Source organism: Ahaetulla prasina, chromosome 7 (genome assembly GCF_028640845.1).
Source record: "Ahaetulla prasina isolate Xishuangbanna chromosome 7, ASM2864084v1, whole genome shotgun sequence".
NCBI classification, from domain to species: domain Eukaryota; kingdom Metazoa; phylum Chordata; class Lepidosauria; order Squamata; family Colubridae; genus Ahaetulla; species Ahaetulla prasina.
This window is the reverse complement of record NC_080545.1, coordinates 69110388-69138047: the sequence shown is the minus strand read 5'-3', so window position 1 is coordinate 69138047 and position 27660 is coordinate 69110388. Positions and strand designations below refer to the sequence as shown.

Sequence of the window (27660 nt, the reverse complement as noted above, 5' to 3'; positions counted from 1 at the left end):
AATGCCAGATCATTCAAGACTTTGGACTTATGGTGGTTCTACCAAATCCCAACTCTATCTTTAATAAGGCCCTGATCCTCTGTGTCTTAATACTGGAGAAGATAACAGGCCTGGCATTTGTCAACAAAACCTGGCTGAACAAGGATGGGCTGTTCCTCTGCCCAATTGGTGACAGGTGGTTTGCAGCTTTGACATCAAAGTTGCAGAGCAGGTTAGGGCAGGAGAGGTGGGGGTTTTTTTTCTTTTTATGCCTTCAAGTCATTCTCAACTTCTAGTGATGATATGGGCATGTCCATGCAGTTTTCTTGGCAGAATTTTGCACGTTTTTGTCATTACCTTCTTCCTAGGGCTAAGAGACATAGAATGACTGACCCAAACCACCTACCCAGCTGACTTTGTGATTAAGGCGGGACTAGAACTAGGGTCTTATAGGAAGAAATAGTGCATGTGACAATCTATAAGAATTTGATGGTGGCTAAATGTGTTTTCCCTATATATGAAATTGAATGCCAAGGACAATTGATAATTCTGTTGGTGTGCAACCCCCATTCTGCTCAGCAGACTCACTTCCCAAGCTCCTTGTCCATCACCACATTGTGGTGGATTCCTCAAGGCTCTACCTTGAGTGGGAAGAACTGACTACCAGGACTCGTGCTCTTAATACCTCAGTTGTTCTTCTACAATGCACTCTATTCTACAAGGAGCCCCATTTGAAGCCTATCTGGAAACTGCAAATTTTCCATAATGCAGCCGTCTGCTTCTTGTGTGGCATTCATCACAATGAGCATGGTGGATGCAAATAGATTTCCAGGTGTAATTCAAAGTGATAGTTTTGCTTAGCAAAGCCCTGTATGGCTGGTACTGACTTATTCTTAGGTATACCTTCTCCAATCAGTTTGTTTGAGTCAATCCTCCATGCGCTGGTGATGTCCAATTTCGTTAAAGTGAAGCGGTCTGAGAAAAGAAAATCAGTTGTTTTTTTATGTCAGTAACACTCTGGAATCATTTCCTTCTGGAAATAAGACTGGCCTTTTTACTTCCAGAAGTTGGTTAAAACAGAGCACTTCTGGAGGATTCTTTGGGCCACATTACCATTTGTCAAGGACAAGTTTAAAAATTGGAAAGAGGCTCATATACTGTAACAAAAGCAAAATATGAGGAAATAGCCCAAATCTGCAAGTATGAAGTCAGGAATGTAAGACTTAGGATGAAGTGAGGCTTGCAATTTTTTTTATTTTCCTGCAAGTGCATGGTCTGCTTCCCCTCCCCCTCTGGATCAACTAAGTATTGATCCATTTGGTTGGGACAGGGGAATTGACCAATCAGCTGAGCCTGATGTAATGGGCTAAGAGACAGTAATTAGTTTCTGGCTGGTGCCTTAACCACTAGACCAAACTGGCTCTCAAGGCTTGTGATAAATGCAAAAAATAACCAAACAAAGTTATGAAACCCGGATGAAAAAAAAACAAAAATTGATTTTAACAATGAAAAAATGCCAAGTTCATCAATTAGGAAACAGAAGTAAAATTGTAGCGCTATAAGATAAGGATACGTAGCTTGACAATGGTACCTGGAAAAAGTTATTTTAAAAAAATCTTCATTACTAACTGAAACAGAGACTAAAAGATGTTAACCATGAGAAGACTGAGAGAAGAATATGATAGTGCTCTTCAAATATCAAAAAGAGTGTCACACTGAAAAAGGCAACTGTGTCTACTCTATAATTTCAGGAGACAGAACACTAAATAACAAATTTTAGCTATAGGTTTTCTCTGTTGTTAGAGAGACACTCCTGGCAGTTCAATGATCACCAGCAAAAAGTTTGTTTGTTTGTTTGTTTGTTTTGTCAAACATGTATGAGAAAACAAGTATAAGAATAACATATAAACATATAAGTATAAATACATATAGGTATATACATAAGAAATGAGTATGAATAAATGGGAACAGTAGGACAGGGATGGTAGGCACACTGGTGCACTTATGCATGCCCCCTTACAGACTTCTTAGGAATGGGGTGAGGTCCATGGTAGACAGTTTAAGTTTAAAGTTTTGGGGGTTTGAGGATGTAACAACAGAGTCAGGTAGTGAGTTCCAGGCATTGACCACTCTGTTGCTGAAGTCATAATTTCTGCAATCAAGTTTGGAGCTGTTTACTTTGAATTTGTATCTATTGTTTGCTCGTGTATTATTGTGATTGAAGCTGAAATAGTCATTGACAGGTAGGACATTATAGCAGACGATTTTGTGTACTAAGATTAAGTCAGACCGTAGGCAGCATAGTTTAGGCTGCCTTTGTCTGAGCATGTTTACATGCAATCTAGACTGCCATCTGTCATGGGTGCTATAATCTGAATTCCTAAATGGAGCAATGGATTGGACTCAAGTAAATAACTCTATGGTTCGATTATTCATTGTGTCATATAAGGAAGGATTTCATCAACCCAAAAAACACATGATGTCAGCCCTGGTTCTGCTTAATTAGAATATTTGTATCCTATTTTCCTAGGGCACAAAATCACTTCCCATTGCATGCCCAAAGAGTACTGCATTGCAAGAGTGAGCTTTTGGCCCTTTGGTGTTTTCCCCCTTTTTCAAGAGGAAATAGAAGTAGCAATCTCTGGAAAGCAAATTCACTCATTTTCAGCCTTAAAATTCCAAAGGTCCTTGGCTACAAATTATGCTGCTCAGAATCATTGGTAAAATTACTAAATTTTGGTAGTCCATATTTATTTGGTGTTTGGTGTTGTTTTTTTTGACATCTTGTCCAAGTTCTAAAGGGTAGAAATTGAATTACTTTTCCTTCTAGAACAGCGGTCACCAACTTGTGGTCCATGGACCACTGGTGGTTCATGAGAAAATTTTGGTGGTCTGCAGAAAAATTATTTGTGTTTTTTTTATATTGCACTAAATCAGGGATCCTCAAACTAAAGGCCCTGGGACAGATACACGCAATGAACATTTGTGTTGCTGCAGAGAGTCTCCCCCTTCAGGGTCTTTTTGTGTGGGGCAGAGAGGGGGCAGAAATTCCGACTTGGGGTCTGCTTCGGCTTCCTGGTGCAGGGCTTTGGTCGAAGGCTGGAGGGAAGCGCCGCTAGTGGTGAAGAGCCGGAGGGCCTTGTTCCAGTGGGACTACATCATGGCCTGGAACTGGCTGACCATCTCAGCCCGCTAAGCCTGCAGGTGCCAATACCTGGCCTTGCACTCTCGCGAGTCTTCCCTCTGCTTGGAAAGCCTATGCTCCTAGTCCTCAGTGAGGTGCTTCTGCTGAGCCTCCTTCTCAGCCAGATCCAGTTTGAACTGAGCCAGCTGTTTTGCCAACTTTCTCATGGTGGCTACTTAGCTCCAACAACTGCTTCCTGTTGGGGCCCTAAAGAGCCCGGGTGGGCAGGCAAGGAGTGGCTGGGAGGGGAGGGGCGGCGAGGCACCCCTCAAGATGAGTGACATCAAGTTGGCCATGCCCACTCAGTCAGCCGCGGTGTGGCTCAGGCTGTAAGAAGCCTGTTATTAAACACAGCTGCCTGCAATTACTGCAAGTTCTAGTCCCACCAGGCCCAAGGTTGACTCAGCCTTCCATCCTTTATAAGGTAGGTAAAATGAGGACCCAGATTGTTGGGGGGGCAATAAGTTGACTTTGTATATAAATATACAAATAGAATGAGATTATTGCCTTACACAATGTAAGCCGCCCTGAATCTTCGGAGAAGGGCGGGATATAAATGTAAAAAAAAACAAAAAAACATGACCACCCAGGTGGTCATTAGGCAGATCATATTAATGGTCCGTGGGATTTAAAATTGTAAATTTAGTGGTCCCTGTGGTCCGAAAGTTTGGTGACCCCTATTCTAGAAGCCTTCCCACCCTTTTAATTTCTAGAAAAAATACAACATGGAAAATTGGCCATTTCATTACTGAATTTTGTCACTGTGATAGTGAGATAGACGGGTACACATAGGGAAATCAAGAGCTGCATGTAGCCAGTGGAATGTGACTTACCCACTCTATGTTTCAGCATCAGGCACCTTTGTGTTCTCCTTCTCCTCTTACTTTTAATTATGCTTAAATAGTTTATAAGCCGAAATGGCTAAATTCACACATCATATTCAGCCATGATGGCGGTGGGAAAAACATTTGCATCAAAACAGTTCCCAGCCTTCGGGAGTGGCTTCAAAGACTCAAAAATGCAGCCTGAAACCCTTGCAGCCAGATTGATTTTTCTCTCTCTCCATTTAAATGGTAATTAAATGTAAACTCAGCTACTCCCCCATTTTTACTTTGTTTACCTTAATACTATTTTCCTGACGAAATTTAAAAATGACAGCCTTGGGCTCCAGCAAAAGGTAAAGACCAGAGAAAAACATGTGGCTAGAGAAGTACATGATACTAGCTTGAATTGTTGATGTTGCTCAATTCCTTTTTATTCATTTATTTTACTATTGTAATGTTTTCATGTCTTTCCCTGGGGAGGTCAAGGGGAGGTCAAACAAAAGGGCCTCTGTTTCTTACAACAGTTTGCTTAAGAGTTTGTGACAGATCTGCAGAACTCTATATTCAAATGAGAGTTAATTTCTATATCTCTCCATATGCCACACTCTTTCATACTTACTCATGGTGGGCTTTTTAACAGCTGTATCCCAAACAGACGTGGTGGTTCTGCTGAGCTTGTCAAACAAATGGTCGGCAGTTCAGCGGTTCGAATCCCTAGTGCCACGTAACAGGGTGAGCTCCTGTTACTCATCCCAGCTTCTACCAACCTTCCAGTTTGAAAGCCCGTAAAAAATGCAAGTAGAAAAATAGAAAACCTTTGGTGGAAAGTTAACAGCATTCCATGTGCCTTTGGCGTTTATTCATGTCGGCCACATGACCATGGAGACGTCCTCGGACAGCGCTGGCTCTTTGAGTTTGAAATGGAAATGAGCATTGCCCCTAGAGTCAGGAACGACTAGCACATATGTGGGAGGGGAACCTTTACCTTTATTCCAAACAATCATTTAGGTCAGGATGGAAATTCAATAAAATATCTTAATCTGTTGGATTTCTACTTCGTCTTTTCAAAGATGCCAAGTAGATTTTCAGCTAGCGTGCTTTCAACCCTTTCTCCAGTAACTTCCACAAAGATAAGAACAGGTATTCTGGTTTTACCTTCATGCCTCTATGCCGTATAGGAAATGACAATAGAAAGTTACAGGACTTAAAGAAAAGGCTTTGAAGAGCAAGTAATCCTTTCTAATGCATATATGTACGGCTATCAATATCAGCTTTCTGGGAAGTCTACAGTATGTCTACTTTTATTTTTAATTATTTAAATGCATGGGCTTCAGTATTCCTACACACAATACTTTGTGGCCTTCAACTGGCCACACATAATGTGAATTTAGGATATGTTCCAATATAATGTTTGCTTTTTGTACTGTTCGTGTAAGGGACCCAGTTTGGTTTTAGTAGCTAAGGCATCAGGCTACAAACTAGGAAGCTGTGAGTTATAATCCCACCTTAGGCTCAAAGCTGGCTGGGTGACTTTGGACCAGTTGCTCTCACTCAGTTGTAGGAGGGAGCCAATGGCAAACCACTTCTAAAAAACCTTGCCAAGAAAACTGCAGGGACGTCTACAGGCAGTTTCCAGAAGTCAAAACTGATTCAAAGACACAAAGTTGCCTATAAAACAGGCTATGTCAGCACAGTTATTGTAAAACAAACAAGATGCAATGTAGGTTGTCAAAAGACAATATTCCCACCCACATAATGCAAATTAAAATGCCAATAGAAACGGGCATGTCAGCAAAGCGAGAAAGACCCATACCAAATAAATGAAGAGAACCGGTCTGTTAAAAGCATAAGTGCAAGAGCCAAAGAAACAGTTGGCAACCTTAGCATCACCTTAAGCCTCCAACATGTCTTCCTCTTCCACAGTCTTGTCTTGTAGCTCATGTAGCCTTTAAAAGGGGGGAGGAAAAGAGAAGAAGAATTTTCCTGAGCTACAGAAATCTGTCTTTGCTTTTCTTCTGCCCCATTAAGCTCTAGTTAACAAAGTCAGGGTTAACCTGCAGGGCTGCTGACTCATCCTTAGGAAGGGAATGTGTTGTACGGAGGAGAGGAATGTGGGAACCCAGCCAGTCAGCCAGCTCCTGCCTTCTCATTGTGCACAACAGCTCTCTAGTATGCAGCTGTAAGAGAGAAAACTCAACCCACAGCCTCTGAACGTTCAATGCCTGTCTCACTTCTTTGCCTCCCATCACAGGAATCAATTCGCCAGCTTCAAATGAATGATCAGAAGCCCGCACAGGCTGTACTGTCTCCAGTGAACTGAGACCAAATGGAGCTTTACAATTGTTGCTGCTAGTAATTCTGCAGCAGCCAACCAGAATCAATCTTTCTCTGTCTCCCTCTCTCTCTCTCTCTCAATTTCCTCCTCCCGCCCCTCCTTTTTTAATCAGAAATTTTCCTGGGTGAGTATTCTAAGGGACATGGCAAGGAAGAATGAGAAAAACAAAGAATTATAACTTCCAGTGGCAAAGGATGCTCTACCACAGGGGCAGTGGTGAAATCCAGTTTTTTTTATTACCAGTTCTGTGGGCATGGTGTGGCTTGGTGGGTGTGGCTTGGTGGGCGTGGCAGGGGAAGGATACTGCAAAATCTCCATTCCCACCCCACTCCAGGGGAAGAATATTGCAAAATCTCCATTCCCACCCCACTCTGGGGCCAGCCAGAGGTGATATTTACCAATTCTCCGAACTGCTCAAAATTTCCGCTATCGGTTCTCCAGAACCTGTCAGAACCTGCTGGATTTCACCCCTGCACAGGGGGGGTCAAACTCATGGGCTGGGGGCTGGATCTGGCCCACAGGATACTTAGATCTGGCCCACGGAGCCACTCTGGAAGCAGCTAAGGACTGGCCTGCAGTGCTTCTATCAGCAAAAACAGAGCTCAGGAGGGCTGGGTGGGCTGCCTTCCCGAGCTTCGTTTTCGCTGGCAGAGGCATGCAGGAGGCCATGGCAACTGAAAACAGAGTTTGGGAGCCCATTTTCACTGGCAAGCACTCAGGCCTGTAGAGGCACCCCTGACACGAGTGACGTTGAGCTGACCCCACCCATCATAGCCACAGTCCCCGGAGGACAAACATAACCCTGATGTGGCCCTCAATGAAACTGAGTTTGACACCCCTGCTCTACCACTAGCCCAGCAAGAGAGCAGTTCATTGTTTGGATCAGATTTGTATCTTTTTGTTGTTATTTTCACTGGAAATTCTCACTGGAAATTATTGCTACTTTCATATCTCATGAAAACAGACTCACATTTGGTGAGTGTAGAAAATCATAGCGTTTCAAAACCTTGCAACCTCTCCAGATGCTGGTTAGCTTTTCCAGCCCCTAACAATAAGTATGGATTCCGTTTCAATGTATTATCCCACATCTGGCCCATTTCTAAGTATAACAGAGATTCAGAGGAGCAATCATTTTCTGTAGATGACACAAAAATATAGATAGTCAGCTTAATGATCGTTTCCAGCTCCAAATCTCCTGGTGATTTCATGTAGATAATAAAAAATAGAAACAGAATACAGCCCTGAGGGAACTCCATCTAATGGCTGCCATTTCAAGGAGCAACTGTCTCCAAGTGACGCCTTCTGAAATCTTCTTGAGAGATACAAAGAAAAGGTCCGCAGAGCTATAGCTCCTTATTCCTAAAACTAACAGGTGATCTTTGTTTATGTGTATCAAAAGATGCGAAGTGTTCCAAAAGAATCGTCAGAATCACATTCCCTTTGTCATTTCCCAAACAAGGTCATCCATCTGGATAAGACTGCCATGTGTTGTCAGCCTGACAGTCCTCAACATTCTTGTCCATATTAAATGTTAAAAATCCCAATGCTAACACTTTTGTAGCACTTTTTCAAACTGCATAATATTCAGTTCCAAAGTTCCAAATCAGTTTGGACTGCTTCCGTGTGTTAACTTGATTTAACAAATCAAGCGGAAAATAATGGACCAATCTAGATGCTTTACACAAATGCACGTATGAAATGAATGATCCAAATCCAAACATAAATGCAACGAAATTGATTTAGACTCTATTCATTGTATATATGTACAATGACAATAAAGGTTATTATTATTATCAGATCAGATCAAATTTAATCAGGTCAAGTATGGAAGGTTGGTTTGAATCAGTTCAGATATCCAAACTGAATCAGCTTAATTTTCTCAATGTATTTGAAGTAGATTGGATTGTGCATACTTATTTGAACTTTCTAAGTGCACTGGCTTTGATTCACAGATCTCTGGTAACTGTATCACAAAACAGCAGTGCATGGATCAAAATGCAAATGTAGCTTCAAGACCAATTCTGACCCTCTGCCCTGAAGTTCATGCATGGATCAAGCCAGAGATAAATCTCATAAGTATGTGTTTCTTCCTTTTGGAAAATGATGCTTATTTTTTCCACACCTAGATGACCTCCAAGGTCCCTTCCAATTCTGTTATTCTATTCTATTCCATTCCATTCCATTCTACCACGTATCTTTTATTCATGTAATTAGTTATCAGAGCTTAATCTTCAGCTATTGCCAACCAAGGTAGTGTACCAAACAATGAAAGAAAATGTCTTAAAATTATTGCTTAAAAAAGAATATGAAAACTGAAAAGATGAAAACACAGGGAAGGAGTCATTTTCCTAGTACTACAATATTTCACAACCAGTGCTAATTAGCTTAGCAAGCCTAGAATAGTTGCATTCTCTCCAATTACTGTTGCTCTGAATGGGGTTTGTGCTTCAAATTCATATGTTTAACTTAAATTGTCACAAGTAGAACTTCCTGCATTTCATTGACATTTAACCTCTATACCGGTTATCTTTTTTTCCTGCATACCCATGAGCATAGAGATCTATCAGTTGAGAATAATGCTTCATGCAACTGATGCTCTGAAATGTCTATGCTAAAAAAAGGGCTTTTTATTGTCATATGCAAGTTGATTCTAAAACCTGGTGCTCAAAATAAAGCTAATTTTAGATAACTGAGAACAGAGATGATAAATAACCTGGTGCCCTCTAGATATTTTAGATCATCAACCCTAGCCAGGATGACCAGAAAGGAATTTGGGAACTATAGTCCAAAACATTTGATGGATATCTATTATAGAAGAATTTAGGAACACAGAGCATTGGTACCATTTAATTCATTATATTGGCATTATTTGGCAGCAGATTTAAGTAGAAATCTTTTCTAGTCCAGCATTGATCTGAAGAACATATATATTCAAAGCATCTGCTTTGTCACTGAGTTACAGACAAGCTGTAATTCATGGACCAATTTTTTCTCTTTGTGTTTTAGATGTCCTTTGGATCTCTTTGTTTTAGACCTTATTTGGATTTCTTTGCTTTCAGAAATAGGATCCCCTTGCCTTCTGAAAGTCAAATCCTGAGAGCCTTTTCAGTTATGATTTCCACCCCAGGAAATCCTTATCTTTCTCATCCATCTTTGTCTTTTTGGAGCAAGAAAGCCTTTTAGCCCAAATCATTGAATATTCTTGTGATCTGCTTTTTATCCTGTTGTTTTTTGTTCTCCTTTGTTTTAATTACTCGTTAATTAATTATCACTACTATGATTCTGCACTTTTTATATTTTATTTTTGCTTACGGGCATTGGAGTGGGAACTCTTCAAAGTAGAGTTTGAAGAATTGCATAAAGTATGCCCATTCCTCGGAAGCACAAATATTTTCTCACTTGAAATTTACATATTTTCCTTCTACAATTACTGGGGGGGGGACAAGAGTAGCCCCTGTTCTAATAGGACCAATTTAATCATTTGATAATATTAAGAAGCTTCTGTAAACAGGAGGCTTATAGTAAGATGAAAAATAGCACAGATGATCCATTTGCTATTATTGCATTTTTAGTGCCAGGTATGGGGAGAGGTACTTAAGATTTTTTTTCCAGCCTCATTGTCAAAAAAAACCTGGATTTTATGCAGCTAGACTTGGATGGGTATCAGGACAAGAAAGAAGCATCTGCTTCTCTGCCTCAGGCACAAAGTGGATCTTTTTCCTTACAAAAGAACTGCTAGAATCACTTCTTGCTGGAAGCCAGAACAAAAATGGCAGGAATTGTGAGAATTTTATCTTTCTCTCATCCCAAAATCTCAGTAATTATCCTATTGGGGGACACAGAATTGCATTTGTGCCATAAGAAGGAAAGAGCAAAAAATGCTGTTTTTGAATCCAGTGTACTCACTAGCTGGGTTCACAGAACATTGCAAACTTTAAAGTTAATAAAATAAATTTGCTCCTTTCACATAATAGGATATGCAAACAAACAAAACATATTATATTATAATGTGAATCCTGGGTCATGCAACATATTGGACCCCAAACTCCTGTATCTGTTTTGATCTAGTCTATCATATGGTACAACCTAAAGATTTTATGTGTGTACTTATTTTTGTTCTGGTAGTTTCCGTAGGAGATCAGAAATGTGTGATGCTGCATTTGTGGATCAAGTGGGTAGTTAAAGTAGTCAATGACTCCTAATGCTTAGACACTGAGCACAGTTCTTCAATTAGATATATAAAAATTCTGAATTTCATCTCAAGATGAATATGACCTAGTCCAGCAATACAGCTTTAGAAAAGGCCTATAAGATTTTAGTCTACATTTAAAAAACAAACCTAGATTTGCCAAATTATAAGAAGCAATTATTTTATTTTGTGCTAATTCTGTTTCATTAGGAATATTTATTTTATTTTATTGACAATGTATCTCACTTTTATTATTTTTATAAATAACTCAAGGTGACAATCATGTTAAATGCTCCTATCTCCTTCGATTTTCCCCACAACTCTGTAGGTAGATTGGGCTGAGAGCGAGTGACTGGACCAAAGTCACCCAGCTGGCTTTTATGCCTAAAGTGGAACTAGAACTTCATTTCTTCACCACTAGAGTGGTGCCTTAACCACTACTAGATCAAACTGGTTCTAGTGCGGGGCTCTCCAACCTTGGCAACTTTAAGCCTGGAGCTTTAAGCCTGCAGATTTCAACTCCCAGCTTTCCTGGCTGGGGAATTCTGGGAGTTGAAATCTGCAAGACTTAAAATTGCCAAGGTTGGGGAACCGTGTTCTAGTGTATCTTGTTCTGAGAAACCATACTGGAAGAAGGATGTAACCTCCTGGTAGAAGATTTATACCCAGAGGAGTGTAGTAAACATGGCCAGCAATATGGAAAATATGTCCAAAGAAGAAAGACTGTAGAAACTAAATGTGCTAAGTGGATGATGGACTCAATTTCTCTTTAAATATCTTTAAATAATACTGTAAGAGAGAGAAGTTCATTCTTTCTTCTGTTGTTCCCTACAGAGCAGGACAAGATCTAATGGGGGTAAATTACAGACAACTATCTTTTCTTTGAATATCAGGTGAAACTTTTTGATAAGAGAAGTTTAGCAATGAAATCAATTGCCTATGAACATTGCATTGCCATACATCTTCAAACAGTAGCTAGATACGTATCTCTGGAGATGTTCTAAGTCTGGGTTGCTGCACTGAGCCAAAAGGTTGAACATTTTGGGCCATAAGATCCTTTTTTAAAAAATTGCTTTCACAGCAGCAGCATCCATTGCATCTCTACATAAATCGATGATGTACAGTTACCACTTTCCAATGAGAAGCTACACTCCTAGCATGCTGTGTTTCACCATAAGGGGGCAAATCACGGAGGGTAAGCCATTCTAACTCGTTCACAGTATTGTAAACAGTATTTAAAATCTGGAGGCAGATGTTTGTGCATAATTCTCTCCTTCCCTCTTAACAAGACTAATAGTGGGGCTCTGCTGCCCTCCCCATTAGATCATCACAAATTTATGGTAGGATTGGTGATACTTCAGAGACGGTCAGATATTGTGTGTTTTAGGCATTGTGGAAAACTGTAAATAATAGATGGCTTATAAGTGCTTAGCACTCGTAGTTGGTAAGAACCTCATCTCCCACCTCCCAAGTCAGAGGGTTTCTACTATGTCAGTGGAGCTTTTTGCTGGGGTTTCCTAAATCCCAGACCTTCTTACACACCTCTCGGTATAATAAAGAAGTGGCTCTCCAATATTAACTTGGAGGGGTAAACATGCCAAGCTATAAAACTTTAAAGTAGTCTGTTCTATTTAATTACTTCAGTTGTCCTTCTAAACAACAGATTTCCCAACAAACACAATTTTGTATCTAATTGTATTTTTGAAATATATCATAATTGCCTCTGTATGAGAAGCTGCATTTGATGACCTCGGGGTCTGTTATAAGCCTGAAGCTTTACAATCCAGTAGCCCCCAGGGAGAAAAGATTGCAGTGTGCCTCAAACTAAAATATAGCCAATATCTCTCCATGTTTATTAGAAGTAGAGGCCATGGATAGGGACAAAGAAAAGCGGGACTTCAATGCCTATGCAAAATCAAATCTCAGATATGGTCCTTTAAATGGAATTCATTTTTCATGACTGAATTGTTTCTCAGCAGAAAGAGGGACCAATCACTCAAGCCAGTGATGAATAAGCCTAAATCAGAATTAAATCATAAATCTTCATCCTCAGATACCCCTGCTTCCAAATTGCCTGTTATTAAAATACCATCTTTTTATTAAAATACTGTTATGCTTGCAAAAATAATAATAATAATGTAGCACCACCCTCACAATATACAAATATTCAACTCATCTTGCAAATACTGGATAGTTTTAAAATAAGATTTTTGCCTTTAATTCTGTATTATATAGTGAATATATATTAAAAATGATAATGAAAGCAAACAAAGTGTAACAAGTAAAGATTTTACTTCCATAACCCTTCCATACTTCCACCTCTCACAATACTTGACAACACAGTATCAACAGTAGAAACCTTCAAATTTCTGGGTTCTATCATATCGCAAGATCTAAAATGGACAGCTAACATCAAAAACATCATTAAAAAAGGACAACAAAGAATGTTCTTTCTGCGCCAACTCAGTAAGCTCAAACTGCCCAAGGAGCTGCTGATCCAGTTCTACAGAGGAATTATTGAGTCTGTCATTTGCACCTCTATAACTGTCTGGTTCGGTTCTGCAACCCAACAAGAAAAACACAGACTTCAGAGGATAATTAGAACTGCAGAAAAAATAATTGCTACCAACCTGCCTTCCATTGAGGACCTGTATCCTGCACGAGTCAAAAAGAGGGCTGTGAAAATATTTACAGATCCCTCACACCCTGGACATAAACTGTTTCAACTCCTACCCTCAAAACGACGCTATAGAGCACTGCACACCAGAACAACTAGACACAAGAACAGTTTTTTCCCGAAGGCCATCACTCTGCTAAACAAATAATTCCCTCAACACTGTCAGACTATTTACTGAATCTGCACTACTATTAATCGTTTCATAGTTCCCATCACCAATCTCTTTCCACTTATGACTGTATGACTATAACTTGTTGCTGGCAATCCTTATGATTTATATTGATATATTGACCATCAATTGTGTTGTAAATGTTGTACCTTGATGAACATATCTTTTCTTTTATGTACACTGAGAGCATATGCACCAAGACAAATTCCTTGTGTGTCCAATCACACTTGGCCAATAAAAATTCTATTCTATTCTATTCTATTCTATTCTATTTTACAGGTTGATATAGACTCTTTTGTTGCCCATCTTGTGCCATAGAGCCTACATTTATCTATTTGTCTAGGTATCGTGCTATCTGCATGCATCATGATTTATCAAGTAGCAATAAAAATAAACTTACCCACCCATGAACATTACAGTCTAAATGATAGAAAAAGGGACAACGAGAAATAGTATAAAGAGAACAAAGTCAAGATGCCATAAGAAAAAGGCTCAAATGCATATTGGGACAATACCTTTTATTATTAAAACAAAGATCCCTCAAATATGTGGATTTCACTCTTCTTCATGCAAGTTGTTGTGGAAAGAGAAAATAGGGCCTGAATTAGGGACCACTTATCTAAGTAACAGCAACAGCAAGAGGGGTCTCTTAAAGTTGTGCCACTTCAAATTTCTAGGTTTTACAATTTCGCAAGATCTAAAATGGACAGCTAACATCAAAAACGTCATCAAAAAAGGACAACAAAGAATGTTCTTTCTCCGCCAACTCAGAAAGTTCAAACTGCCCAAGGAGCTGTTGATCCAGTTCTACAGAGGAATTATTTAGTCTGTCATCTGCACCTTTATAACTGTCTGGTTTGGTTCTGCAACCCAACAAGACAGTCACAGACTTCAGAGGATAATTAGAACTGCAGAAAAAACAATTGCTACCAACCTGCCTTCCATTGAGGACCTGTATCCTGCACGAGTCAAAAAGAGGGCTGTGAAAATATTTACAGATCCCTCACACCCTGGACATAAACTGTTTCAACTCCTACCCTCAAAACGACGCTATAGAGCACTACACACCAGAACAACTAGACACAAGAACAGTTTTTTCCCGAACGCCATCACCCTGCTAAACAAATAATTCCCTCAACACTGTCAAACTATTTACTAAGTCTGCACTACTATTAATCTTCTCATCATTCCCATCACCCATCTCCTTCCACTTATGACTGTAACTTTGTTGCTTGTATCCTGACGATATATACTGATATTGTTTCCTGATTGCTTATTTGTAGCCTATGACTATCATTAAGTGTTGTATCATTAACTGTTAAATTTGTACCCTATGATTATAATTAAGTGTGGTAAGTGTTGTACCTTGATGAAGGTATCTTTTCTTTTATGTACACTGAGAACATATACACCAAGACAAATTCTTTGTGTGTCCAATCACACTTGGCCAATAAAAATTCTATTCTATTCTATTCTATTCAATTCTTTCTAAGGTCTCTTTAACAAATGAAGTTAGTTGGAAAGGGAAAGGAGATACTGCAAGCTGCCTTACTAATTGGAAGAAGCATTGTAAGGATTTAGATAAAGAATGACAGGAGATGAGGTGCTATTTGGCCCTGTAAGGTAGCATCCTTAGTGTTTGTAGCATCCTTCGTGTTTAGACTCTTTTCCTATAACGTAAACTTGTCTTGCTTTTGAAACCTCCTCCATCCTTAACTATACATGTTCCTTGGCAGTAAGAAAATTAGACAGAAGCAGCAGCTCAGGTGTCTTCAGGGCACCAAAGGAGAGACAGCACCACAGTTTTCCCCACTAGCTAACGTGCTCTTAACTCATTCACTGCCGCATTTGACTTTAGTTTACAGCACTTATCAAGTCATTATTGTTGGGTTATGCTTAGGGCATCAGTTGACCATAATCCAAGCCCCTATTACATATATTTCAACCCAATTTCAATAATAGATGGAAAACATGAATTTGGTGACAAACTTTGAAAGTGTTCAAAGGATTTTAATTGGATGTGAGATCTTGTGATTGAAGTTCTGTTCTAAGAAGAAGTTGGGTTATTGCTGCTCTACTAGCCTTCTTACTGTGGAGCAACATCCTTGCCTGAGCTGCAATTTCAGCTGGTGACAACCAGGAGCTCCTTAATTCTTGTTATCCACATGGAGGGGTTGCTGTAACCATGGCACAATTTATGCACTAAGATGTTCAAACTGTAGGTGAAGTATCGTGAACTAGGAGGTCTGAGCACCGTCAATATAAATGTATATGTATATACAATAATACAAAAATAGAGCACAAATATTAGAATTATGGAAGCATCCGATTTGGTGATGCTCCTCTGATCAGGAGAGACAAAGGAGATGGTAATACTTTAATTCTCTCATTTTAGTCTTTCCACTACATGTTTCTTACACATGTACTGTGCCTAATTGCCACTGTGAGGGTGAGTTATACATAGCTGCCCCAGACTGTACCATAGGAGATATGAAAGGCCCATTTCAGTACTCCTTGTGTACAGAAAGCCTCTTCCAATTGCTGAAAGTTCAAGAGAATGTCTCCCACACACTGCAAAGTGCCCTGATGAAGCATTCAACTGCTGTGCCTCAACAAGGCAAAGAGTCTGATCTCTGTACAAAGTAATTCCCTAAGGCAAAGTAAAGCCACCTGTTATTGTAGGCTTCACTCTTGCCACCGTGTGCAATTAGAGATGGTGTTCCATTGCCAGGGCCTGAAAAAGATCAAAGCATCCACCTCCCTGCCTTCTGTCATGCCCTGTACCAACCTATTATCCCCTTTTGCACAGAATACAATCACCTTGAAGCACTCAATTAGAGTAGACTAAATTGTCTTTAGCAATAAATTAATGTAATGTTTCTTCTTCAGTATTTTCTGCTTTCAAGCTGAAGAGACCAAAGGACGCAGCCATGGAAAGCCAACTTCCATTTATTCATTCATTTATTTAATAAAGCCGCCCACTCAACATGTAACTTAAATTACATCCTTTCTCTTAAGAACTAATTCTCAACACAGGAGATAAGAAAAGATCCTGGGCCAGACCAGACAAAACACAAATGCAAGGAGACATCTGAAGGGTAAGAACTGAAAAAGACTGAAAGCTACCATCTTTCTGTCCATCTGATAATCAAACCAACTTATAAACCGTTTTTTTTTAAAAACAAATCTTAATAAGAATAACAAAATAGCATTTAAACAATTCACATCCAGATTAAAAAAACATTAAAAAACATTAATAATTAAAAGCATGGTGGAAAAGATTTTTCTGTTTATCAGCTTCCTCCAAACTGGGACAATAAGGCCAAGCATCTTTCTCTATAGGGTACTTTTTAGACTATCCAAGGAGACTGGGCAATCTACCCAAGTCTACCCAGACTACCCAAGGAGTTGCTGATACAGTTCTACAGAGGAATCATTGAGTCTGTTATCTGCACCTCTAAAACTGTCTGGTTTGACTCTGCAACCAAACAAGACTTCAACTGATAATTAGAACTGCAGAAAAAACAATTGCTACCAACCTGTCTTCCACTGAGGACTTGTATACTGCACGAGTTAAAAAGAGGGCTGTGAAAAAATCTACAGACCCCTCACATCCTGGACATAAATTGTTTCAACTTCTACCCTTAAAACGACGCTATAGAGCACAGAATAGTTTTCCCCCCATGCCATCACTCTGCTAAACAAGTAATTCCCACAACCAGGGGTGGGCTTTAAAAATTTTAGCAAGGGGTTTTCTGCCCAGTTGCTGGGTGGGTGTGGCCATAATGGGCATGGCCTAGTCGGCCTCCTGCACCATGGTGGGGGGTGTTTTTGCCTTCCCCGGGCTCCAGAGGCTTTCCTCGAGCTTCTGGAAGTACAAAAACAACCTCCCCAGGCTCCGGAGGCCCTCTGGAGGCCTTCCCGAATTTCCAGTAGGCCCATTTTTCGCCCTTCCCGAGCCTCCGCACGCACCCTGCACTTACCTGTATCCAAAATGGGCCGCATGGAAACTCCTGGGAAGGGTGGGGTGAGGTGGGTGGGGCCAGCCAGGAGTGGGATTTGGGGGTTCTCTGAACTGCACAGAATCTTAGCTAGAGGTTCTCCTGAATCCCTGAGAACCCCCAGCAGCACACCCCTGCCCAGAACACTGTCAAACTATTTACTAAGACTATATTACTGTTTTTCTTCTTCTCCTCATCCTTCCTATTACCTATTTCCTTCTCTACTTATGACTATAACTTTGTTGCTTGTATCTTTACAATTAATATTGTTTTTATTTAGTTTCCTAGTATGATTTATGTTGATTACTCATTTAGTATTCTATGACTATCACTAAGTATTGTATTCTATGATTCATGATGAATGCATTTATAATGACTATGATCATGATTTATCACTTACTAGCTGATAACCCGGCGTTGCCCAGGTATTTATTTATCCCAATCCTGTATTATACAGGAAGAGCAACTTCACCCTGAGCCCTGATTTCAGTGAGAATTAAATTAATTAAAAATGTTTTCTCTGTGCCCCCAGAAGCATCAAGTAAAATGATACCACGTTGTTTTGCTATCTGATCCATAATCATTTGATATGCTTTTTTCTGATCTTGATTTAGAAGTGGTTTCTTGTCTGTGATATATGCACTAAGCTGTTTGACGTTGTAGTTCTCGTATGTAATTACTTGAAGTACGTCATGTCGGTCTTGTAGTGGTGCAGGCAGGCCGAGTTGCAGTAATGTTTTATTGATCATATCCATACATTTGTCCTCAAGAATAATCAAAGCCTTGTTTATTTTATTTATTTTTATTTATTTATTTTGTCACAACATTATTATCAAGCACATATAATGAAAGAAAACAATAGGACAGGAACGGTAGGCACTTTTGTGCACTTATGCACGCCCCTTATAGTCCTCTTAGGAATGGGGTGAAGTCAATGGTAGACAGTTTTTGGTTAAAGCTTTTGGGAGTTTGAGAAGAGACCACGGAGTCAGGTAGTGTGTTCCAAGCGTTAACAACTCTGTTACAAAAGTCATATTTTCTGCAATCAAGATTGAAGCGGTTAACATTAAGTTTGAATCTATTGTTTGCTCTTGTATTATTGCGATTGAAGCTGAAGTAGTCTTTAACAGGAAGGACATTGCAATAGATAATTCTGTGTGTTAAACACAGGTCATGTTGGAGTCGGCGGAGTTCTAAATTTTCTAATCCCAGGATTTCAAGTCTGGAGGTATAAGGTATTTTGTTGTTTAAAGAGGAGTGGAAAACACTTCTTGTAAAATATTTCTGGACTCGTTCAATTGTATTAATATCAGAGATGTGATATGGGTTCCAGACAGGTGAGCTGTACTCAAGAACGGGTCTTGCAAATATTTTGTATGCTCTGGTTAGTAGTGTAGTGTTTCTGGAAAAGAAGCTACGCAAAATTAGGTTTACAACTCTTAGAGCCTTTTTTGCTATGTAGTTGCAATGGGCTTTGGCACTTAAATCATTTGATATGAAAACTCCATTTTATAGGGTGGGAGTCATCAGTAAGGTAATGTCCATCAAGCTTGTACTTAGTGTTTGGGTTCTTTTTTCCAATATGTAAGACTGAGCATTTGCTGATTGAGATTTGGAGTTGCCAAGTTTTAGACCAATCGGATACAAAGTCAAGGTCTTTTTGAAGGGTAGTAGTATTGTTGGTGGTGTTAAATAGTTTAACATCATCAGCAAAGAGAACACAATAACTTGAGATATGGTCACAGAGATCATTTATGTATAGTATGAAGAGTGTTGGTCCGAGAACGCTGTCTTGAGGAACGCCACTTTTGACAGGAACAGGATTTGATAGAGCATTGCCAATTTTGACCACTTGTTGTCTGTTTGATAGGAAAACAGTTATCCAATTGTGAAGAGGTCCTGAAATGCTGTAGGATTTTAATTTTAGGAGAAATTTATTGTGTACTACTGAGTGAAAAGCTTTGCAGAAGTCTATGTAGATTGCATCTATTGATTTGCCTTGATCAAGATTAGTAGTCCATATGTTTTTGCAGTGGAGAAGTTGTAAGTTCCATGATAATTTTTTCCTGAAACCAAATTGTTTATTAGAGAGTAGGTTGTTTGTTTCAAGGTGTAGGCTAATGGATTGGTTGATGATAGATTCCATTATTTTGCAGGTGACGCAGCATAGAGAGATTGGTCTATAGTTTCCAACTAGGCTGGGATCTCCTTTTTTGAAGATAGGCATGACTGTGGCTAGAGACCAAAGTTTGGGAAGGGAACCAGTCGTAAAGCTTTATCAAAGATTATGCTTAGTGGTTCTGCTATATTAATTGAAAGTTTTTTTAAGAAGTATGCACATAGACCATCAGGCCCAATAGATAAAGATGGTTTCAGGTTGCGAAGAGCTTTTTCAACATTATGTTCTGTGAAGTCTATATGTGTTAAGTTGTTGTAATCATTGTTGGCACGATTGGGCAATGTCGGATATGTGCCATCACTGTTAACGAAGACTGAGCCAAAGAATATGTTAAAGAGGCTTGCTTTAACTGTTTCATCGTTACATTCTTTGCCGTTAGATTCTTTTACTGGTGGGACATTTGTTGAAAATATCCGGACCAAACAGGAGTAACCCAGCATCATTTTTTAAGTAATGTACAACCTGATAGAAAAGATTAGACCCTACTGCAAAACAGTGCCCCAAAACCTAATTACATGAACTGGTCCAAAAGGATATCATCATCACCATTGGTAGCAACAATACCTAAGAGAACTAGCAGCATTACACTCTTCCTTACGGTGTCCAACATAGGCCTTCCTTTAAGGTGATCAAAGCAATCTCGGCACCATATCCCATATATGATCCCAATGGAAATGTGTCCAAAATATATGCGTCGTTAAAATGTTCCTGGAATAGTGCCAGTTTCTCAGCTGCCTTTCCCAAGAATGGGATATTAGAAACTGGTTTAAAATTGGAAGAGTCCTCCAAGTCAAGAAAGAGTTCTTAAGTAAGCTTTATAAAGGCATCCTTAAGATAGACAGTAATGCATCTTGGTTTCCAGAAAATACTAGGCACTTCCATTCACCTTGATCCTAGCTATAGCTTATCTTATTTAATCACAGTGGCAAGTGTTGAGTAAACAAGCAGTGGTTCTCAGTTCTTCAAAGCCCTGTTCAAATCCTTGAGATTTACAAGTTAAAAATAATCAATAGGAACTGACAAGCAATTATCAAGGTTAACTCCCTATGACCTGTGTCAATATTGAAGTAAAAATCAAGGCAAATGAGGCTGACTTTATCTGCAAAGAATGATGAAAATTGCTCATAAAAAAACTTTTGGTATCTTCAACTCCACATCTGTTCCCCTATCTCACTCCAGTTCACACCACCTTCTTGCCCTGCAGCTCTGGCCCACTACAGCAGACTATTCTTGTGCACAAGGCTGGAGAGATTAATTTCTCTCCTCTCCCAACTACTATAGGTCTTTGTAATATATGCCAGGCTGGTGCTTTCACCAGCCTGGCATATAATATCTGCAATTGGTCCCCCATCACTGATATCTCCACATCCTTAGATATATACTGCATTCCAAAAGGAAGGAAGGTTGATTATCAACCATCCTCTGCTATGGTCAGGTTGCAATTGTGATTATGCCAAAGTAAAGACGTGATCTATTTCGTTAAAAAAAAAAAGACTTCTGCAGCATCCTTAAATGAGGGCGTGAAAATACCAGTGTGGATGCCCCCAGAATAGTTATTATATACCAGATTGGATTATTTGTCCTTCAAATAAGGATTACTAACAAGATAAATATTCTGGTTGTCACTAGCTCTCTAAAATCTCAGGCAGATATCTAGGGCAGCATCTACATTTTGACACACATCCTCTTTCCCCCTCTGCCCCCACCCCCACATCCACTGAATATATCAAGGGTTGAAGCTGGAACTTTTTGCATGGGAAGCATTTGAGCTTCACTTCATAAGGTTCTTGCAGCATTTCATATGGCTGGAATTATTCCTTGGAATGTAATGTCTAGTTGTGATTTACTGTCTGAAAACTTGTTTTGTTTTTTCTGGTAGAACTGAGAATAACACGTAGATCTGTGTGCCAGATGTACACACACTAAACAAGTGATCAAACAAAATTAACAGTTTAATCCAATTTAACTCTCTTTCTCTCTCTGCTTTTCATTTCCCCTGAGCCATAGAGACCATGTATCAGCTTAATCGAAAAGTTCTGCCATTTCTATTAACAAATACATAGAGCTTGATCTTTCATTGTCCTGCCTCAAAACAACAGAGAACTAAAATCCCCCCTGAAGACTTGGGAGAACAATTTGGAATTGCACATTAGATGTGTACTGTATCACTGGTCTGTTCGTTTTATATCAATATATCTTACAAATGGAATAGCAAAAGCTGAAGCATGATTTCTTAATATTAACAAAGTCATAGAAAAGACATAATATTGCAAGGACATCCATGAGTGATGTGGCGGTGGATTTGCTTTAGCTGTACAATCGCTTTAGCATTGATAAATTAAGTCATAAACAAAGGCTTCAATCATGTACCTACCTGGGAGTAAATCCAAATGAACTCAATCACTCTTATTTCTGAGCAGACACATACTGGAAGGCTCACCCTCTATGTTAGACAGACACCTAGAGGCATAATGTCATTAGTCAATATGTGGAAGCAGGGAATGAACTGTTTGAATTTTAAAAACACAAACCAGTCCCTAAATTTAAGCTTATGGATGTATACTTGCAACGGTAATGTAACAACCTCTTTTAATTATGTTCATAATCAGAATACGGACCTCTTTAAACCAATAGGAATTGGCTATTTCAACAGGAAAAGGAGTCTTAGAACTGAATTGGGTTGGATTCACAATTCTGCAGTTTGTAGGAATATGTTTGGACAATTCAAATAAGCCTTGAAAATATCAACATGATAATACATGAATCATGCCAACACCATGCAAAACATGTCACACCTGATGCAAGTATGCAAGTCCCTTCATTTACATGTTAACATCCTGACTAACAGATCCTCATTTTCCCTCCCTTGCCTTACATATCACCGGATTAAACAGTAGCACAGAATGGCAAAATGAAATGTTTACAAAACAGGGGCCACTTGTGGATCTTTTTCAAACCAATCCTGTGCTAAGAACCAGTGAGCACATAGGGAAGAACCACAAGATGCTTATTCATTCTCCTGAGCTACATGATAAGCGCTACAGGTTGATAACAGCCCCCCATCGGGTCACGGAGCACTGCTCTAATGCGTCCCCCTCATGCCACACCACCTCACCTTTTATATTTTATCTGGACAAGTAGGCACATTTTCTGATAAAGTAATGGTCAACCATCATCCATCATTTTTTGTTGTTTAAGATGCCACAAGTATTCCTGAACATAAAGATTATGCTGGAGGCTGGAGGTTTTCTGTTTGTTTTTAATTTAAAAAAATTCTGAAGGGTCCAAGAGGTTGGCAGGCACCTAGGGAAATATCTGTGGGCCTATTAGCACTTCTGAGCACCCTGTTGGGAACACTCATGAGAGTTAATAGAACTGTCACTGGCAGACCCCAGTATGCAAACACTGCAAAATTGAAAATGCATTACTTAAAACACAAATTCAAATTATGAAGAGGAAGGCTCTCTAAAAATGTAAGTAGATCAGCAAATGCCATGTAAATAAAGCAAATGAAATAGTTTTTTGTGTTCAGGGGCAAATCTTGCTGTAACTGTGTTCCACAGAAATTTTCTAGCTGACACTGCAGTTGTACCTGCCCGCAGCTTTTCCTGAATTCATTGAGAAACCTGCTTCTTTCTGCACGACTCTATACAATACCACACGACTAATGACTTCTGCGTCTAGGAAATGTGTTGACATTCTCCATAGGCCCAAAATAAATATTTAATATCCTTCAGCTGGATGTGCAAATGCAAAAAAGCAATTGCTTTCTTCCCTTCCCTTTTCTTGAGCAGCAGCAGGGTGTTCGGCATGGCCTTTTCAAGGTCAGCTCCTTTCAAAGGAGACCATAAACTGGAGTCTTAGTGTGTCTTTGTGGGGGAAATAAGATCTACTTATCACTGTCATGGAGAGGATGGGAACACTGGAAGCAACAGCCCACCCACGGCAAAAAGCACGCTGCAAGCAAACTCGGCAAAGAACCTATAGCCTTTATGGAGTATAACAGCAAGAGATCTCCGGGCACCATGGAAAGCAGGATGAGAACTTCTGACATTTGCTGACAAGACACACAGGGTACAGTGGGATGAGAATGCACAATAGTTGGGGGCCGTGTCACACTTGGGTAGAGCCGGTATTTATTTATTTATTTATTTATTTATTTATTTATTTATTTATTTATTTATTTATTTATTTATTTATTTATTTAGTCACAACATCATATAAAAAGATTATATAGTGTATAAACATATATATGAGTAAATATTAGGAGGTATAAGCATATACAGGAACGGTAGGCACGTTTGTGCGCTTATGCACGCCCTTTATGGTCCTCTTAGGAATGGGGTGAGGTCAATAGTAGAAAGTTTTTGGTTAAAGCTTTTAGGATTTCTCAGTCTCTCTCAGCCATTTGAGATATACAAGATCAGAAAACTGGGAATCTTGGAAAGCATTTTTAAGCTTAAGGAGTTAAAACAAATTTTGAAAGCCTATCAAAGCCCCAATCTATTTCAACAAATATAACCTAGTATAACCTAGACAAGGGAGAATATTTTTTATTTTGTTTCTTTCTCATGCTTTCTGCTTTGCCAAGATGGAGATGCCTTTTCTGTAATGGTTCCACATTCTACTGACATTCCATTACAGCAGGGGTGTCCAAACTTGGCCCCTTGAAGAGTGGTAGACTTCAACTCCCAGAATTCCCCAGTCAGCATGAGCTATAAATATGAGCAAGTTGCTGTCTGGGGAATTTTGGGAGCTGAAGTCCACCACTCTTCAAGGGGCCAAGTTTGGACATCCCTGCTTTACAGCTTTTGGATTGAATCCTGGGGGACACGCTCTGTTTTCTAACCCTCATAAAAAAATTATATTACAGTTCTGTTTTTCCTGCTTCCCATAGTAAAAATTATGTCCCTAATTGTCAGCAACTACATTCAGACATGGCTCAAAGGATATGAATACATGCGACTTTAAGATTGGCCCCCCAAAGCTCTTCCAAAAGTTGAAAGCAGTAATTTCTCATTTGGCTGTAAGAGAAGTGTGTTAGCAATGTTTCATTTAACCTTAGTGTTAACTGTATTTCAATGACAGGTAATCTTCGTCAACCACAATTGGGACCAGAATTTCTATTGCTAAGCAAAATGGTGGTTAAGCTAGTCATACCTAATTTTGCCACAGTTGTTAATCAAATCACGGCATTTTTTTTTAATTTGCATTTATATCCCGCCCTTCTCCGAAGACTCAGGGCGGCTTACACTATGTTAGCAATAGTCTTCATCCTATTTGTATATTTATTAAGTGAATCATGCTGTCGTTAAGCGAATCCAGTTTTGCCTATTGACTTTGCTTGTTGGAAGCCAGCTAGCAAATTGCAAATGATGATAACTTGTCCCCAGGGTCCTGAAACTGTAAGAAATACATTGCAGCTTGGTTATCATCTTATCAGACATCCATGCCAGAAAGGGGGACCTTACAAACCTTGTTCTACTCTAGGCAAAGGATGACCCAAGTGAAAACCCAACTAAAATCCAACCACCACTGCTGAATGGCAAACAAAATTCCATCAATAACATTAGTGGGTTTCATTCAGAACCACCCCAAATTATTTTGCTGCCAGAAAAGGAGTGGGAAATCCTTCCCTACTTTTAAAACAAGATACATACTGTTTAAAGTTGCTCACCACTAGAATAGCAATGTATTAATTTAGATAGTCCAAACTTTCCAATCCATGTTCAGTATAAAGATTCACTCAATTAAGACATGAGAAATTCAAGGATTTGAAAGGTGGTAGGGTTGGGTTTTTTTCCCAAACTTTAACACTAAAGGTTAGGTTGAAGGTTCATTCTCCAAGCTTGTGGGCTGGTTTCCAAACATTTCATTACCAGGCTAGGTAACATGTTCAACGGAGTTTAGGGGATGTCCATGTTCTTCTGTTTATAACAGGTGTGGGTGTGTCAAGTGAGGGTCTTGTGATGCGTCAGCTGTGAGTCATCAGTGAGTCTTTTGATGGATCTTGTGATAAGGAGATTGCATCAGGTCAGGATCATTGGGATGTGAACTGGTGGAGGGTTTGCGTGGGACAGCACTGACCCTCCACCAACCCATGCAACCCCTCCCACCAGCAATTCACCTCCCAATGACCCTGACCTGATGTAATCTCCTTCTCACAAGGCCCATCCAAGACTCACTGTTGACTCATAACTGACACTCCCTAAACTCTGCTGAACATGTTACCTAGCCTGGTAATGAAATGTTCGGAAACCAACCCACAAGCTCAGAGAACGAACCCTCATCCTGCACCCAAGCTACAGATATTTGCCACTATTGCAAAATTAAAGGTTAGGTCAGTCATTCCCACTATGCGTTGTATCTCAACAATAAGCATTACTTTCTAAATATGCATCCATGCATATGTTCCAGTTATATGCATGCCAATCATATATCAGGACAGGGTTTGAGTCTTCTGTTCGCTCTTAATATCTGTATCATTATATTGTTCCTGATACGGTAGTTTAACAGAAAGTATGTGTGTGTATAATTAATAGATAGATGGTTAGGGCTGGGAAGAAATGTTATAATTCAACCAATAGTTTATGATTTCAGTTTCAATTTTCTACAAAGATCACTGGATTAAAAGCGATCCAGTAATTTAGAGACAACTATTTTCAACTAATACTACCAAAATATTTGATCTCGCCAAGTCTGCATATGCGCCTGGGGAAAAATATCACTGTAGAGTTTACTTATTTGGATTTGGATTTTCCTCAAATTCCACCCACACTTCATAGTGGGCCTAGATTTCAAACAGCAAACCCATCAGTTCCTCCCAGCTTCTTCTTTCCCTTCGTTTGGGGGTGGGTTTGGAGTGAGACAATTAGGTATAGTTCTATTACTTAGGCAACTACTGGCCTCCAAGATATCACATAAGTGCAGCAAAAGGTGCAAATGAATACCCTTGAGAAGTTTAGGCCCAAGTGATGAACAAGTCTCTCCTGAAATGATTAGAACAGGTATTTAATTTCTAGGAAAACGTGAGACTAGTTAAAGTAAAGGGAAAATCTACAAAGCAAAGTAGAAGAAGGTTACACCCTTCAAATGGAAAATAAATACTTATTAGTCTATATCAGGGGTCTCCAACCTTGGCAACTTTAAGCCTGGAGGACTTCAACTCCCAGAATCCCCCAGCCAGCAAAACTGGCTGAGGAATTCTGGGAGTTGAAGTCCTCCAGGCTTAAAGTTGCCAAGGTTGGAGACCCCTGGTCTATATCACCACAGAGTATTTACCTATAGGAAGTCACTTGGCAAATACCAGAATCATTCAGTATTTTCCTTCCAGGTGTCACAAGTCTCATCATTGTTTTATTAGACAAATACAACACTCCACTTGATGTATGATTCCCTCTTTCTCATGTTCCTCTTAAGAAAACACCGCAAAGGATGTCTTTGAAAGTTTCATACCAGTTTCCAAATAAAAGATCTTAGGAAAGGTTGTTAGAATTAAAAAAAGGTTTACAACACCCAAACTTTAAAGGAACATTTTTATTTGAAGTTTAGATTTAAAGGTATTGTGACATACTGTGACTTGATATTTCAAACAAGTTTGCTTTAATTCTTGTTTTTCCCTGGAGGAACAGTTAATATTGCCCCCTTACCTTGTAAAACAAATGAACTGTTCAAAACATTTGTATTCTGCACCCATACACAGACTCTATGTCTTCTGACTGTCTCCAGATTCAAACAGCACATTTCAGCAGAGGGCTTGCAGGAAATACTGTAAAAGGAAAATAAACAAGGGAACTGATATGTTTCTTAAAGGAATATTACTGCCAAAATTTGGTTGCTTACTAAAACAATCCATATGAAATGGCTGAGAAACAGTTCTTACTGTCAACACATCCCTATTAAATCTCTTACATTTGTCTAATTCCACTTTATTCTGGAACAGCAAATGGCCTATTACATTTTTTAAAAAAACACTCTACATTGCTCCATTCAGGCCACAAGGTGGCTTCCTGACTCCATATTTAGCCCGTATGGAAATCAGATTTCTCACCACAGAGGGGAAGGGAAAGTGGATGGAGAACCAGCCTGCCCAATATTCACATTTTTTTCCTTTTAAGGGAAGA

General features: G+C 39.4%; 1 long non-coding RNA gene across 1 annotated transcript; it reads right to left on the bottom strand.

Annotated features, from left to right (window-relative positions):
* LOC131201970 (uncharacterized) lies at positions 1-27660 on the bottom strand. The gene is made up of 5 exons (XR_009156045.1): positions 27588-27660; positions 27187-27305; positions 21912-21997; positions 5878-5933; positions 1-954 (listed from the first exon to the last, which is right to left on the bottom strand). It is a non-coding gene; the product is annotated as an uncharacterized LOC131201970 (long non-coding RNA).